Below are 17400 nucleotides of genomic sequence, written 5' to 3' on the forward strand. Positions count from 1 at the left end.
CTAAGTTGGAAAAGCAACTAGGGAGTGGAGACCATATGTCTAAAACAAAAAGCAACTAGGGAGTGAAGACCCATATGTTAGAAAAACGACTAGGGAGTGGAGACCCTATGTTGGAAAAGAGACTAGGGAGTGGAGACCCCATATCTAAAATAAACATCAACTAGGAAGTGGAGACCTTATGTTGGAAAAGTGATTAGGGAGTGGAGATCATATTTGGAAAAGTAGACTAGGGAGTGGAGACCCTATGTCTAAAAATCATCAACTAGGGAGTGGAGACCCTATCTTGGAAAATCATCAACTAGGGAGTGGAGACCCTATGTCTAAAATAACATCAACTAGGGAGTGGAGACCCTATGTCTAAAAATATCAACTAGGGAGTGGAGACCCTATGTTGGAAAAATGACTAGGGAGTGGAGACCCTATCATCAACTAGGGAGTGGAGACCCTATGTTGGAAAAACGACTAGAGAGTGGAGACCCTATGTCTAAAACATCAACTAGGGAGTGAAGATCATATGTTGGAAAAGTGACTAGGGAGTGGAGGCCCTATGTCTAAAAATTATCAACTAGGGAGTGTAGACCCTATGTTGAAAAAGCGACTAAGGAGTGGAGACCCTATGTCTAAAAATTATCAACTAGGGAATGGAGACCCTATGTTGGAAAAGCGACTAGGGAGTGGAGACCCTATGTCTAAAAACATCAACTAGGGAGTGGAGACCCTATGTTTAAAAATTATCAACTAGGGAGTGGAGACCCTATGTCTAAAAACATCAACTAGAGAGTGGAAACTCTATGTTGGAAAAGCGACTAGGGAGTGGAGACCCTATGTCTAAAAATATCAACTAGAGAGTGGAAACTCTATGTTGGAAAAGCGACTAGGGAGTGGAGACCCTATGTCTAAAAATCATCAACTAGGGAGTGGAGACCCTATGTTGGAAAAACGACTAGAGAGTGGAGACCCTGTGTCTAAAAATTATCAACTAGGGAGTGGAGACCCTATGTTGGAAAAGTGACTAGGGAATGGAGACCCTATGTCTAAAAACATCAACTAGCGAGTGGAGACCCTATGTTGGAAAAGCGACTAGGGAGTGGAGACCCTATGTCTAAAAATCATCAACTAAGGAGTGGAGGCCTTGTGTTGGAAAAGCGACTAGGTAGTGGAGACCCTATGTCTAAAAACATCAACTAGGGAGTGAAGACCCTATGTTGGAAAAGCGACTAGTGAGTGGAGACCCTATGTCTAAAATAAAATCAACTAGGGTGTAGGGACCCTATGTTGGGAAAAAGTCTATGGAGTGGAGACCCTTTGTCTAAAAATATCAACTAGGGAGTGGAGACCCTATGTTGGAAAATTATCAACTAGGGAGTGGAGACCCAATATTGGAAAAGAGACTAGGGAGTTGTCACAACCCAATTTCTCCCTCCGTGAACCGTCATGACGGCACCTAGTCTCTACGACTAGGTAAACCTAACACTTTTGCGGAAATGAAACTAAATCATGAACATTAACTACTAACAGTAACAAATATCAAATAAGCAACTGAATGTCACTCGGCATATACAATTATCACCTCTGAAATCATACAAAACAATTCCCAAAACCCGGAATTCCGTAAGTCACAAGCAACTAAGAAATCTTAATCGTTCTATACATCATTTCTACAGAAAGAAGGCAAAATGAACATAGGGGGATAGAGGGGGACTCCGAGGATCTGTGGGCGCGAGCAGATGTACCTTGAAGTCTCCAATAAGCAGCAATGACTGCAACTAGTGATGAGGATGGTAAGATGAACGTGGATTTGCACACGAAAAACATGTGCAGGAAAGGGCGTGAGTACACCACAATGGTACCCAGTAAGTGCTAAGACTAATCTCGGTCGAGTAGTGACGAGATCAGGTCAAAGCCCTACTAGTATAAATATAATAAAATAAGACAGAATGAAATACCGCAGTAAAAAAATAAATACGGAAATCTAACAAGAATAAAATCAATGAAAGACAACAGCTCAGAACACAGTGATAACAACAGGGGATCTCCCAGGATACCGTCCCGTAGTCCCAAACGTAAATGTGCATGAGGGGATCTACCGGAATACCGTTATGTAGTCCCAAAGTAAATATGTAGAACAAGGGGGATCTACCGGAATACTGTTCCATAGTTCCAAAGTAAATATGCAGAACAGGGGGATCTACCGGAATACCGTTCCGTAGACCCAAGGTAAATATGCAGCGCAAACAATAGAAATACAACTACATCACGAAATCTTACGATTTAGACTAAGTACCAGTCAAGGAGAAAGCAGGAAATTCACTAAGCATGTTGCACAAAGTTTCACATAAACAATTAAGACACGTAGACATGCTGTTCTAGACTAAACAGGATAAATTCATATGCTAGTGTAGCTCAATTAAAGGAAGACAAGTATTTTACTTAATGAAAATGGAGTTTTGCAACAATAGCCCGTATACGTACTCGTCACCTCACGTACACGGCGCTCATATATCAAACAGTACCAAATCATAAGAGGAGTTCCCCCACACAAGGTTAGGCAAGCCACTTACCTCGAACCAAGCTCAAATCAAATCTGAAATCATGCTCTTTCCACGAGTATCCAACTCCGAGTGGTCCAAATCTAATCAAATCAATTACATAAGCCTCCCCGGGCCCACGTCTCAGAGTCAGGTAAAATTCACAAATTATGAACACCCATTCACTCACAAGTCAAACCATACCAAATTCACTCAAATTCGATACCAAAATCTCAATCAAAATCCCAAAATTATGCCTAAGAACTTTTCTCAAATTTCCCCCCTATTTCCACCCCAAATCCAAAATTAAAAGATGAAATCAAGCATAGATTAGTGGGATTTAATCATAAAGGAGTTAGGAATCCTTACCCAATAACTTCCTCCGAAAATCTCTCCAAATTTCGCCTTCTACCGAGCTCTCAATCAAATTTTGTGATATGAACTCAAAACCCTCATTTTTGAACTTTAAATTCAGCCTAGTGGTTCCTTAATCGCGATCACGAAAAAGTCCTCGCGATCGCGATGAGCAACTTCGCTCCCTCAGAAATGTACTCTACGCGAACGCGTAACACCTCACGCCAACGCGGTGCACTAGCTGCTCACACCTACTCGGCCGCAATTGTCCTCACATGACCGCGAAGAGTAACACTCAAACTCCACTGCTGTCTCACTTCTTCCTCGCGAACGCGGCCTAGCCCACGCGTTCGCGGTGCAGTGCCTGATAACCATACGCGAACGCATCTTCATCTTCGCGAACGCGAAGAGTAATTTTAGCTGACCTCTCAGATGACCTACACAATCGCGAGATCTCCCTCGCTAACGCGATGAAGAAAAATGTCTGCAATAAGACCAGAAAATCTGCCAACTCCCTAAGTCCAAAAATGACCCATTGAGCATCTGAAACACGCTCGAGGCCCCCGGGACCTCAACCAAACATACCAACCAATCCTAAAACACCATGCAAACTTATTCAAGCCTTCAAATCATGTCGAACAACATCAAAAACACAGATTATGCACGGATTCAAGCCTAATGAACTTTAAAATTTCTAGATTCTACAAACGATGTCTAAATATATCAAATCTCATCCGAATGACCTCAAATTTTGCACACAAGTCATATTCAATACTACGGACCTACTCTAACTTCCGGAATCGGAATCCGACCCCGACATCAAAATTTTCACTACGAGTCCAAATCTCTAAAAATTAGACTTTCGCCATTTCAAGCCTAAATAAGCTACGAACCTCCAAAACATAATCCGGACACGCTTCTAAGTCCAAAATCACCCAACGGAGCTAACGGAACTGACAAAACTCTATTCAGGAGTCGTCTTCATACAGTTCCGACTACAGTCAAAATTATAAGACTTAAACTTTTATTTAGGGACTAAGTGTCCCAAATCACTCCAAAAACCAAAACGAAACCTCCCGGCAAGTCACAATAGCAAAAGAAGATGCAGGGGAAATAGTAAATAGGGGATCAGGGCTATTACTTTTAAAACGACCGGCTGGGTCATTACAGGAGTGGAGCCCATATGTCTAAAATATCATCAACTAGGGAGTGGAGACCCTATGTTGGAAAAGAGACTCGGGAGTGGAGATTCTATCTTTGAAATATCATCAACTAGGGAGTGAAGTCCTTATGTTGAAAAAGCGACTAGGGAGTGAAGACCCTATGTCTAAAAACATCAACTAGGGAGTGGAGACCCTATGTCTAAAATAAAACCAACTTGGGAGTGGAGACCCTGTGTTGGAAAAGAGACTAAGGAGTGGAGACCCTATGTATAAAAATCACTAACTAGGGAGTGGAGACCCTATGTTGGAAAAGAAACTAGGGAGTGGAGACCCTATGTCGAAAAATCATCAATTAGGGAGTGGAGATCCTATGTTGGAAAATCATCAATTAGGGAGTGGAGGCCCTATGTCTAAAATATCATCAACTAGGGAGTGGAGACCCTATGTTGGAAAAGAGACTAGGGAGTGGAGACCCTATGCGTAAAATATCATCAACTAGGGAGTGGAAACCCTATGTTGAAAAATGCAGCTAGGGATTGGAGACCCTGTACTACCATGATTTTGAACTTTACTTTTTCTTCCCTTTTTATTTTTTTATATCATTTTCATCATCATTTTTTTTTCTTTACTCTTTTTTCTTTTTTCATTTTAGAGAATGAATAAATGCGGGAAAGAATTTTGGAGGAAACTTCCCTTTCTGGAGTTGTTGCTGCAAAGTTGTTTCTTGCCCTTGCGCAGTTTCTTTTTGGTTGTACCTGCTTCTTGCAAGGTTGCTTTTGGATTGCACCTGTTTTCTTTTTCTTTTTTTTTTTTTTTCGAACAAAGAACAATTTGTTAGTTTGAAATGGTGATTGGATTTGTGGCCTTGAATGTTTCGGTCACTTGATATCGGCCCTTTCAACTGCAACTGGTTATTTCCTGAATACCGATTGCATTTCTGACTCTGGAGAACCTATGGCTTTTCCAGACTTTGCCATGACGGTTAGTCACGTGGGACTTAACCTTTCAACTTTATTTTGTCTTTGTGGGCATTTGACTTTGATTTCCTTTCTTTTCAGGAGTTTTGATTTCGAAACATCGACCATCATGGCCAGTCAGAGTCGACTTGATGCCCTTGCCGAGGGTGGTGCCTTTTGAATATTGGCTCGTATCAGACAAAAAAACCATGTAAATCACTCTTGCCATCCTTTCTTTGTCTTAGTTTCAGAACAAAATTAGACCGAAAGGGATTCAAAGAAAAGCACACAATAGAATGGACAAATGAACTTAGACGAGAGGTATCCCTTTCGGGGAAAAGAAAGAAGGACTTATCTGGAGTGCATGCGGACTTCAATGAACATGACATGCCTCTTGGACTGGATGCCTGATCTGGGTAGACCGTCCAACTCTCATAAATTCATCATAACTTTGCCTTGAAACCGAGAAACCTTGCCTAGGACTGTGTCGATGTCAGTGACTGTGAGGATCCTCTTTTCTATAAGTGGTGCCCTTTGCAGGTTTTCACCATCTGACCTCTCTCATTTCTCTTCTCATTGTTGCCTTATAGTGCTCTTTATGAGTTTTCACTAGTAAGACTCTCTCATTTTCAATTTCTATGCTTACCATCGCCTTATGGTGCCCGTGAGGGTTTTCACCTATAAGACTCTCTCATTTTATTTCTCTCATTTTGTTGTATCAAATCCAAGTAACTATACCCTCCCATTTCGAACCTCTTTGCCGATTGATCAGAAGGACTTGAACAAGGTTTTTGTGGTAAAATGCATTTGGATCGAATTACAACGTTGGAACCTTTCAGGCAAACCCATCACCGAATCATTATAACTTCTGCCCCAGTTTTAACTTTTGGGGGACTTTGGATTTTTGTTTTGGTGTGACTGAACCCTAGAGAGAGGCTCCCTACGTATCCTTTCAGAATTAAGTCGAACATAGTTCAATGACGAGAACTTTGTTTTTGATTGTCTTTTGTTTTGGTTTTCTTTTCTGTTTTGGTTTCTTCTCTTTCTTTTTCTTTTCCTTTTTTCTCATTTTTCATTTTTCATTTCATTATATTTTTCTCTTTTCTTTTTTTTTCAATAACGCTTTGAGGTTCCAAAGAGGGTAATCAAAGAAAAGGTAACCGGCTCAAAGGGTTGCAATGGATTTGTGGTGTTTGGGTATCAAGAATGAAAGCCTTCGTCATCCCAATGAGAGAGCATTAAAGTTGCGTAAAAAGGTCAAACATAATACCTTTTGACCGCGTCTGCATTGACAGTTGTCTCGGGGTCATTTCCTTCGATTCTTCCTAGGTACAATGCTCCCTTTTGCAGTACTCTCGTTACAATGTATGTACCTTTCCAATTTGGAGCCAATTTTCCTTTAGCTTCTTCATGAGGTGGGAGGATACGTCTCAGAATGAGTTATCCTTATTCAAATTTCTTGGGCCACACTTTCTTGCTGTAGACACGAGCCATTCTTTGTTGGTACAACTGCTTGTGACAAACTACGACCAATCATTTTTCATCAATCAGTGTCAATTGTTTAAATCGGTTCTTGATCCAATCTTTATCCCCAATCTCGGCTTCAACAATGATCCGAAGAGAGGGAATCTCAGCTTCGTTCCAATTTTCTATTTATTTTCTTAGAAGTCTTGTCTTCAAAATATTCTGCTTCTTGATTCATTATTTTGAGGTGTGACAACGTTTTAAGATATGTGCATGAAATCCGCAAACATGTCATGTTATTAAAATCTGCATTAACAGAACTGAAAAGAGAATTTGAAAAAGTGACAAAATTAAGAAAAAAAATATTCTTGGACAATGAAATATTAATTTCATGTGATTTTTTTTAAATTTTAAATAGAAGGGTTTACATCAGAAAGTAAGACAATAAAGTAAAACATACGGATCACACCCTGAGATAATCCGGACGCAGAAAGGATAACAAGACCGGCTACCGAAACTCCCGTCTGATGGGGAACTTTCAGGCTTGGCGACAGTTTTTTCGGCTTTTCTTCTGTCTCGGCAATGGCTGCAATGACCTTAAGTGCCGGATCAAATTCCTCATCTCTCCAATTTCTGTTCATCAAACCCTCTGAACCACTCTGAACGGCCTGTGATGTGGCCTTAAAGGCAGCATGACTCAAGATTCGGTCCGTTTTTAAACCATTTTCGACCATCTTTCCAATTTTGATAGTCTCGACGAACGGTCTACCCATAGGAGACATCATGTTCTGGAACTAGTCCGCCTCTTGGGTCTGTAGGAAAATCGTAACCATTTCTGCTTCGTCCATTAGAGGCTTTACCCCCGTCGGCTTGCTCGCGACATTTGACAACATATTCACGGAAACTTTTCGCGATTTTTGTTTTCAAATTGGATAAAGCGTTATCTTTTTGGATTTTTTTTCACTCTTGCTTTTTTTTGGGGTTGGGGGTGGGGTTGTTTTTTGCTCTTTGTTTTACTTTGTTATTTTTATCACTCCTTTATTTCTTTTTCTTTGTTCTCCTTTTGTTTTCACTCGATTTATTTAATGGCTATGATCGAATCCGATGAGGATTGCCTACGTATCATGACGCCGCATGAATCAGATCTTGTGTAGTTCGAGAAAGATCAGGAATAAAGTAAACAAACTAACCCTTTTTCATTTATTTTATTTTTACTTATACACAAAATAGACCACGAAAACTTCTAACAAGAAACATATTTTTGAGTTTTGATATTATTTTTTTCTGGAGGGCAATTTTTGAAAGGAAAACTTTTTTAAAAGTAAAGAAAATATTTTTGGATTTTGATTTTTTTTTGTTATAATTTTTTTAATATATTTCTTTTTATGTATTGTTTTTTTAGAATTTTTGAAAAGAAAGACTTATAAAGAAGAAAGAAATTTTTTTTTTGAATTTCGATTTTTATTTTATTTTTTCTGATGAAAGACTTCTAAAGAAGGAAAAAAATTTAATTTGGGATTTCGATTTGATTTTCTTTTTCGAATGAAAGACTTCTAAAAAGAAAGAAAATATTTTTGGTTTAATTTTTTTTTATTTAGGATTTTCTAAGGAAAGACTTCTAAAGAAGAAATTAAATGAAAATATTTTTGAATTTTTGAAAATTGGGACCGGAATCGATGAGGTTTGCCTATGTATCTCACATCCGGTGAGAATCAGACTCGCGTAGTTTGGTCAGTTTTGACGCAACAGGAAAATATGACATTTTTTAAATGACTTTTTCTTTTTCTACTTTTTCTCTTCAAAAATTCGGCAGAGTTTCGGGATATTTTGAATACTAGTATTTTCAGAACTGGGTGTTTTCTCTCCTATCTCACTCTTGGTTTTTCTTGATTTTATTTCCCTATTCTAAAAGCCAGTCAACATGCAAGTCAAAATAAATAAATGCTAAAGTAGCATGTAAAATTCATTAGGATGATCTTTTAATTTGGGTACACTTGTCCTAGACGGACCCAACCCCTATGTTGAGTCCCCAAAGTCAAATGCACGTGATGCAAATAAACACACCTACTAGGGATCCGGCATGAGGTTATATCATTCTAGGTTTGAACTTTGGGTGTATTGTTCTAGACCCGGCTTACCTAAGCGGACAACTCGAGCCGGGGGGAGAGGGAAGGGGCAACGTACCGATAACGAAAAGGCCATCCGACTTTGTAACTGATCCGATCCTCGTTCTAAAATTAGGGTATGACTCTAACAGAAAAGAAGTCACGCCAGCGTGCACTTCCCAGAAGATTTAGAAGACTCAGAGAGAAGAAGGGTTTCGTAACAGTTTATATATAGTTCAAGCAATATCAAAGCGGTAAAAAGCGGCATTTAGCACATTAGGCTCAAACAAGTAATATCAGACAATCACAAGTAGCCAAGTATAATAGTCAACTAAGCTCGAATTTTGAGCCCTGAATCGGAGATTCTGGGTTCTTGATCCCCAGCAGAGTCGCCAGAGCTGTCACACCTCCTTTTTTCCAGGGGATACGGGAGTTGTTCCAATTAGTCCTTAAAACTAATTGTAATGACCCAGTCGGTCGTTTCGAGAGTTATAGCCCAGTTTTTCCCATTTCGGCTTCCTTTTGTGCTTTTCAGCTATATTATGGTATACCGGGTTAGTTGGTTCGGGTCTGGGGTGATTTCGGAGTGGATTGAGACACTTAGTCTCTAAAGTAGAAGCTTAAGTTGGAAAAATCAGACGGATGTTGACTTATGTGTAAACGATCTCGTATTTGAATTTTGATGGTTCCGCTAGCTCCGTTAGGTGACTTTGGACTTAGGAGCGCGTCCGGAATGTGATTTGGAGGTCCATAGTGGAATTAGGCTTGAATTGGTGGAAGTTGAAAATTTGACGATTTCGGTCGGCAGTGGAAAATTTGATATCGGGGTCGGAATGGATTTCCGAATGTTAGAGTAGGTTCGTAGTATCATTTGTGACGTGTGTGCAAAATTTGAGGTCATTCGGATGTGGTTTGGTAGGTTTCGGCGTCGTTTGCGGAATTTGGAAGTTTAGAAGTTCTTAGGCTTGAATCCGAGGGTAATTTGGTGTTTTCATGTTCTTTTGAGTGTTTCGAAGGTTCGACTAAGTTTTTATGTTGTTATATGACTTGTTGGTATATTTGGTTGAGGTCCCGAGGGGATCGGGGTGAGTCTGGGTGGTTAACGGATTGTTTGAATTTGGAAAAATGTAGTTGAAGCTGCTGCTACTGGTATTTTCGCACATGTAGAGGGGGAGCTGCAGGTGCGAGGTTGCGTGGGAGTTCACAGGTGTGGAGAGTGTTGAGGTAGGCTGGGTCCGCATGTGCATAAGAGAGGTCGCATCTGCGAGTCTGCAGATGTAGATAGGTGCCCGCAGAAGGGGAAGTGAGGAGGTGAGGCAGTGGCCGCAAGTGCGAGGTCTTTTTCGCACCTGCGTGGTCGTAGATGTAGATATGAAGCGCAAGTGCGAAGTTGGGGTTTTAATGATTTTCTGCAGGTGCGGAGGTTCTTTCACAGATGCGGCACCGCAGGTGCGCATATTTAGCCACATGTGCAAAAGACCTGGGCAGAAACTATAAATAGAATACTTCGCAAATTTTGGTTCATTTCCACCATTTTCAAGTCGGTTTTTGGAGCTTTTGGAGTGATTTTGAAGGGAGATTCAAGGGTTTTCAGTGAGGTAAGTTGCTTGGGCTCTAATACTCCTATCTATGGTGTTTTCCCATTGTTTTATCATCTAATTAGTGGAATTTAGGGGTGAAAATATGGGGTTAGGGCTTGGAATTTTGGAGAGTTTAATTTAAGGATTTGAGGGACCAAATGATGTCGGATTTTGATAAATTTTATATGTATGGACTCGTGAGTGAATGGGCTTTAGGATTTTTTGGCTTTTGTCGGATTTCAAGACGTGGGCGTGGGGGTCAGGTTTGAGTGAATTTCGGGATTTGGCCTATGAATTGGTATTTTCCTTGTGGGATTCATTCCTTTAGTTCATATTGATCGTATTTTATTGCTCGTTGCTAGATTCGGGTCATTCTGAGGTCGGCTCGAGAGAAAAGGGCATTTTGGAGTAGGAGTTCTACGCGGTTGAGGTAAGTAACAGTTTTAAATCCGATCTTGAGGGTTTGAAACTCGGAGTTTGGTATAATGTGACTGTTTGGAGGTGGCACCCATGCTAGGTGATGGGTGTGTGGGTGTACGCCATGAGGGATTGAGACTTGGTCCGTCCCGGGAGACTGTGAAGTCTAATAGCCTTTATTTATGTTTATATGCATTCCTGTTTACTAGAACTTGACTGCCTTTTATGTTAGAGATCATGCTTAGGCTATATTCCTGCTCATGGTAATTATATTCAGTCATAGTGATTCTTGTACATGTTTACCTCAGTCTATGTTATTTTTCCCTGATGATATACTGTAACACTTTGATTTGAGCTGATTTCCCTTTCTTTATTGACAGCTATGAAACTAGAGAGGTTCATGACTGAGTAAGGTCGAGGGCCTGGTCGTGAGGTATTGTTATATGGCACGTGAGTTATCCATGCAGATCATTATGTTTATACTATGGCACGTGAGTTGTCCGTGTAAGACATGAGTTGTCCGAGCGGATCCAGATATGATATTATAACACGTGAGTTGTCTATGCGGATTATAGTGCTTGGGCTGTAGGAGCCCCTCATGAATCTGTAAAAGTGAGCGCAAGTACCTATTGAGCATGTGCATTGAGGGCTGAGAGTTGAGTGCCGAGTTGTTGAGGGTTTGAGTGATTGTCGCCCTGGGAGGCTGTATTTGCTTTTCATTTGTTGATACACTTAGTTTCTATCTGTCTTTTTTGTGAAATTTCTGAAAGTTTCTATATCCAGAGTACCTACATTTTTAACTGTATAAAACTGATTTGACTCAAACTGTCGGATTTGAAAGTATGTCTAATCCTTACTGGAATTATTGAAAATGAACTGTACTATATAGCTCGTCGCTGCTCCTCAGTTCCTTATTTATTTCTGTTACTTGCTGAGTTAGTTTTACTTATGCTTCACCCTTCACTTTATGTGCAGATCCAGGTGTGTTTGATCACGGAGGTCGTTGAGTTTGGGCGTGATCGAGTACCGGAGACCACGAGGTAGCTGCCGGCATCCGCGGGACCTTGTCTCTCCTTTTATATTTCTTTCTGTCTTGTATTGATACTTAGACACTGGTTGTATTAGTTTGTTTGTCTAGATGCTCATGACTTAGTGACACCCCGATGTTGGGTTATTTTTCTACACTTATGTTTTATTTGGGTTTTACCCCATATTTATGAGAAACTCCGATTATTTTAAATGTCTTAATTCACTTCTGTTAAATTTTGAAAGTGTTTTGGAAAGGTCTGCTTGCCTAGTACCTCGATAGGCGCCATCACGACGAGTTAAGTTTTGGGTCATGACAAGTTGGTATCAGAGCCCTAGGTTACATAGGTCTCATGACTCATGAGCAAGTTTAGTAGAGTCTTGCGGATTGGTACAGAGTCGTCTGTACTTATCTTCGAGAGGTTGCAGAACCCTTAGGAAAATTTCATATTCTTGTCGTGCGAATCTATTTATTCTAGTAATTAAACACATGTTGTTTCATTCTCTCACAGATGGTGAGAACTCGTGCTACCGGTCAGGAGGGCCAGCCACCAGTACCACTAGCCAGGGACGCGAGAGGATGAGGTCGCGGAAGAGGCCGCGGTAGGGGCAGAGGTACCGCCCGCACAGCAGCTGGGGCAGTACCTGCAGATCCACCAGTTATCCCGGATCAGGACCAGGTTCCAGTTGTTGATGCACCAGCTCAGGCACCACCTGTGCCTATTGTGATTCCATGCCTCCAGGAGGCCTTAGGTTAGATTCTAACAGCGTGTACCAGCCTTGCTCAGGCGGTCTCTATCTCGACTGTCGCAGCCACTTCTCAGGCCGGGGGAGGCAATCAGACTCCCGCCGCTCGCACACCTGAGTAGGTTGTTCAGGGACTCCAGACACCGGAGGCACCACCAGCCCAGCCGGTTGCAGCTACTTACGACTATGTTGTTCCAGCTATGCTTGAGGATGTTCTGCGTAGGTTGTAGAGGTTTGGGAGACTCCAGCCTCCACCTTTCAGTGGCACAGAGAGAGAGGATGCCCAGGACTTCTTAGAGAGGTGTCAAAGGATACTCCGTACAACTGGTATTCTGGAGACTTGTGGTGACTCATTCACTACTTTTCAGTTTTTTGGGGCTGCACTCATATGGTGGGAGACTTACGAGAGGTGTAGGCCTGTTGGCGCAGCACCTCTTACTTGGCAGCAGTTCTCCGTGGTCTTTTTGGAGAAGTTTGTGCCTCAGTCCTGCAGAGAGGAGCTGCGTAGATAGTTTGAGCAGCTTCGCCAGGGTGATATGTCTATGACGCATTATGAGATGCGATTCTCAGAGTTGGCCCGTCATGCTATCTGGTTAGTTCCCACAGACAGGGAGAGGATCATGAGGTTTATAGATGGTCTCACTTTTCAGCTACAGTTGCTTATGACCAGAGAGAGGGTGTCTGGTGCTACCTTTGATGAGGTTATCGACATTGCTCGACAGATTGAGATGGTTCGTGGTCAGGAGAGGGTTGAGAGGGAGGCCAAGAGGCCTCGTGGTCAGGGCTGATTCAGCGGTGCTCCTTCTGGGGGGTCAATTCCAGCACGGTAGAGGTCGTCATTTCAGACAGGCTCAGTCAGCTCGGCCATTTCACCGTGGCGCATCATCTGGCCATGGTTCTCACAGTCATCAGCTGGGCTAGTCATCATTCAGTGCATAGTTCTCATCACTCTTTGCCCGCTCAAGTATCCTTGGTTAGTTCTTTTGGGCATCAGGAGCAGCAGTTTTGTCAGAGAAGGGGTTGTTTTGAGTGCGGAGATTGTGGTCACCTTATGAGAGATTGCCCTAGACTATTGGGTGGGACTTCACATCGGAGTACTCGGCTGATGGCACCAGCACCAGTTCCTCCACCACCAGCTCAGCCAGCTAGGGGTCGCCCGAGAGAGGGAGGCAGATCAAGGGGTGGTCAGGCCCGTTTCTATGCCTTCCCTACCATACCAGATGCTATTGCTTCAGTTGTTGTGATTACAGGTATTGTCTCAGTTTGTCACAAAAATGCCTCTGTATTATTTGATCATGGTTCCACTTATTCATATGTTTTCTTGTATTTCGCCCATTTTCTGGATATGCCCTGTGAGTCTTTAGTTTCATTTGTTCATGTATCTACTCATGTGGGCGATTCGATTATTGTGGACCGCGTATATCGGTCATGTGTGATGACTATTGGGGGTCTGGAGACCCAAGTGGACCTTTTGCTGCTCAGTATGGTTGACTTTGTTATGATATTGGGTATGGATTGGTTATCTCTGTGTCATGCTATTCTAGATTGTCACGATAAGACCATGACATTGGCGATGCCGGGATTTCCAAGGGTTGAGTGGAGCGGTTCTTTAGACTATGTACCTAGTAGGATGATTTCATACTTGAAGACTCGGTGTATGGTTGAGAAGGGTTGTCTATCCTATTTGGCTTTTGTGAGGGATGTTAGTGCAGAGATTCCTGCCATTATTTCTGTTCCGGTGGTGCGTGATTTCCCGGATGTGTTTCCTGCAGACCTGCCAGGCATGCCGCCTGACAGGGATATTGACTTCGGTATTGATTTGGTACCGGGCACTCAGCCCATTTCTATTCCACCGTATCGCATGGCACTGGCGGAGTTGAAAGAGTTGAAGGAACAGCTTCAGGAACTCCTGGATAAGGGGTTTATTCAGCCTAGTGTGTCACCTTGGGGTGCACCGGTTCTATTTGTAAAGAATAAGGATGGTTCCATGAGGATGTGCATTGATTACAGGCAGTTGAACAAGGTCACCGTCAAGAACAAGTATCCTTTGCCTCGTATTGATGATTTATTTGACCAGATTCAGGGAGCGAGGATGTTATCCAAGATTGATTTGAGGTCCGGTTATCACCAGCTGACGATTCGGGATTCAGATATTCTTAAGACAACTTTCTGGACCCGTTATGGCCATTATGAGTTCTTGGTGATGTCCTTTGGGCTGACCAATGCCCCAACAACGTTCATGCATTTGATGAACAGTGTATTTCAGCACTGTTTGGACTTATTCGTTATTGTATTCATTGATTACATCCTGGTGTACTCTCGTAGCCAGGAGGAGCATGCCCGGCACTTGAGGATTGTATTACAAAGATTGGGAGAGGAGAAGCTTTATGCAAAGTTCTCTAAGTGTGAGTTCTGGCTCGGTTCTATAGCATTCTTGGGGCACGTGGTTTCCAGTGAGGGTATTCAGGTGGATCAGAAGAAGATAAAGGCGGTTCAGAGTTGGCCCAGACCGTCCTTAGCTACAGAGATTCGGAGCTTTCTTGGTTTGGGAGGTTATTACCGTCGCTTTGTGGAGTGATTTCCATCTATTGTATCGCCCTTGACCAAATTAACCCAAAAAGGTGCTCCATTCATGTGGTCGGATGAGTGTGAGGAGAGCTTTCAGAAGCTCAAGACTGCTTTGACCACAACTCCAGTGTTAGTTCTTCCATCAGCTTAAGGTTCTTACACCATGTATTGTGATTCCTCGAGAGTAGGTATTGGATGTGTTATGATGCAGGAGGGTAGGATGATTGCCTATGCCTCATGCCAGTTGAAGACCCATGAGAAGAACTATCCTGTCCATGATCTTGAGTTAGCAGCCATTGTTCACGCCTTGAAGATTTGGCATCATTATTTGTATGGGGTTCATTGTGAGATCTATAATGATCACCAAAGTTTGCAGTATCTGTTGAAGCAGAAGGATCTTAACTTGCATCAGCGGAGATGGTTAGAGCTTCTTAAGGACTACGATATCACTATTTTGTACCATCCGGGGAAGGCCAATGTGGTGGCCGATGCTTTTAGTCGCCGGGCAGAGAGTTTGGGGAGTTTAGCATATCTCCCATCAGTAGAGAGACCTTTGGCATTGGATGTTTAGGCCTTAGCGGTCCAGTTTGTGAGATTGGATATTTTGGAGCCGAGTCGAGTTTTGGCTTGCGTGGTCTCCAGGTCTTCTCTTTATGACCGTATTAGGGAGCGTCAGTATGATGACCCCCACTTGCTCATTCTACAGGACAGGGTTCAGCGAGGTGATGCTAGGGATGTGACCATTGGTGATGACGGCGTGTTGAAGATGCATGGTCGGATATGTGTGCCTAATGTAGATGGGCTTCGGGAGTTGATTCTTGAGGATGCCCACAACTCGCAGTATTCCATCCATCAGGGTGCCGCAAAGATTTACCAGGATTTGAGACATCACTATTGGTGGAGGAAGATGAAGAAGGATATAGTTGGGTTGGTAGCTTGCTGTCTCAACTGTCAGCAGGTTAAGTATGAACATCAGAGACCGGGTGCCTTGCTTAAGAGATTAGAGATCCCGAAGTGGAAGTGGGAGCAGATCACCATGGACTTTGTAGTTGGGCTCCCACAGACTCCGAGGAAGTTCAATATTGTTTGGGTTATTGTGGATCGGCTGACCAAGTCCACACACTTCATTCCTGTTGGTACTACATACACTTCACAACGGTTGGCTGAGATTTATATCCGAGAGGTTGTTCGCCTGCATGGTGTTCCAATTTCCATCATTTCAGATAAAGGTACTCAGTTTACATCACAGTTTTGGAGGGTCGTGCAACTAGAGTTGGGTACTCAGGTTGAGTTGAGCACGACTTTTCATCCTCAGACGGACGGGCAGTCCGAGCGCACTATCCAGATATTGGAGGACATGTTGCGCGCTTGTGTCATTGACTTTGGGGGTTCATGGGATCAGTTTCTGCCACTCGCGGAGTTTGCATATAACAACAGTTACCATTCAAGTATTCAGATGGCTCCGTCCGAGGATTTATAGGGGAGGAGGTGTAGATCTCCAGTAGGATGGTTTGAGCCGGGTGAGGCTAGGCTCTTGGGTACGGTGTCACGACCCAAAATCCCGCCACAGGTGTCGTGATAGCACCTAGTCTCTAATATTAGGTAAGCCAATTTCAATTACATATTTTAAGCCTCTCTTTTTTTTGAATTAAATAAGTAATCAAAACTAACAGCGGAACACATAAGAATATACAATCTCCCAAGACTGGTAGTACTGAGTCACGAACTCTAACTGAATACATGGAATGATCACGAGGACCGAATATACAATACTGTTTGATTAAAAATTAATATTACAATGAAATGAAAAGACTCCAAGGGACTGTGACGACCAAGCAACTCTACCTTGAATCTTTACGGTCCCGCTTTAACTCTGCTCAATTCCGATATCTCCAATACCTGGCTCTGCACAAAAATATGCAGAAGTGTAGTATGAGCACACCACGGTCGGTACCTAGTAAGTATCAAAACTAACCTCAGTGGAGTAGAGACGAGGTACAATCAAGACACTCACTAGTCTAATAGCCCGTGCAATATAATATACAAGATAGTAGGCAGCAGATAACAATAAGAACATCATAAAACAACCAGTGATATGCACATCAAGACAACAAAACACCATTTAATATCGCTCAACAAATAATAAATACAAGTACACTCAATTAAATCAAATTCTTCAAATAAATGTCCTTCACATATAATTCTACCAAATAACTTTTCTTCAAATATAATTTTCCTCAGATAAAATATATTTCAAATATAATTCTTTCGTATAATACTTTCTAAATACAAATCCTTCCAAATAAATATTTTGAATATAATTCTTCAATTAAAAAGTCACCATGTGACACCTCATTTCAAAATCATAAAAATACGGGTCTCAACCGATTTTCATATCTCCACGGCACTTCGTGCCCATAATTAAATCATCATATTTTTCCAGCACCTCGTGCCCTCATTTCATATCACAACTGCACGGATAATTCATATGC

This window comes from Nicotiana tomentosiformis, chromosome 1, assembly GCF_000390325.3.
Source record: "Nicotiana tomentosiformis chromosome 1, ASM39032v3, whole genome shotgun sequence".
NCBI lineage: Eukaryota > Viridiplantae > Streptophyta > Magnoliopsida > Solanales > Solanaceae > Nicotiana > Nicotiana tomentosiformis.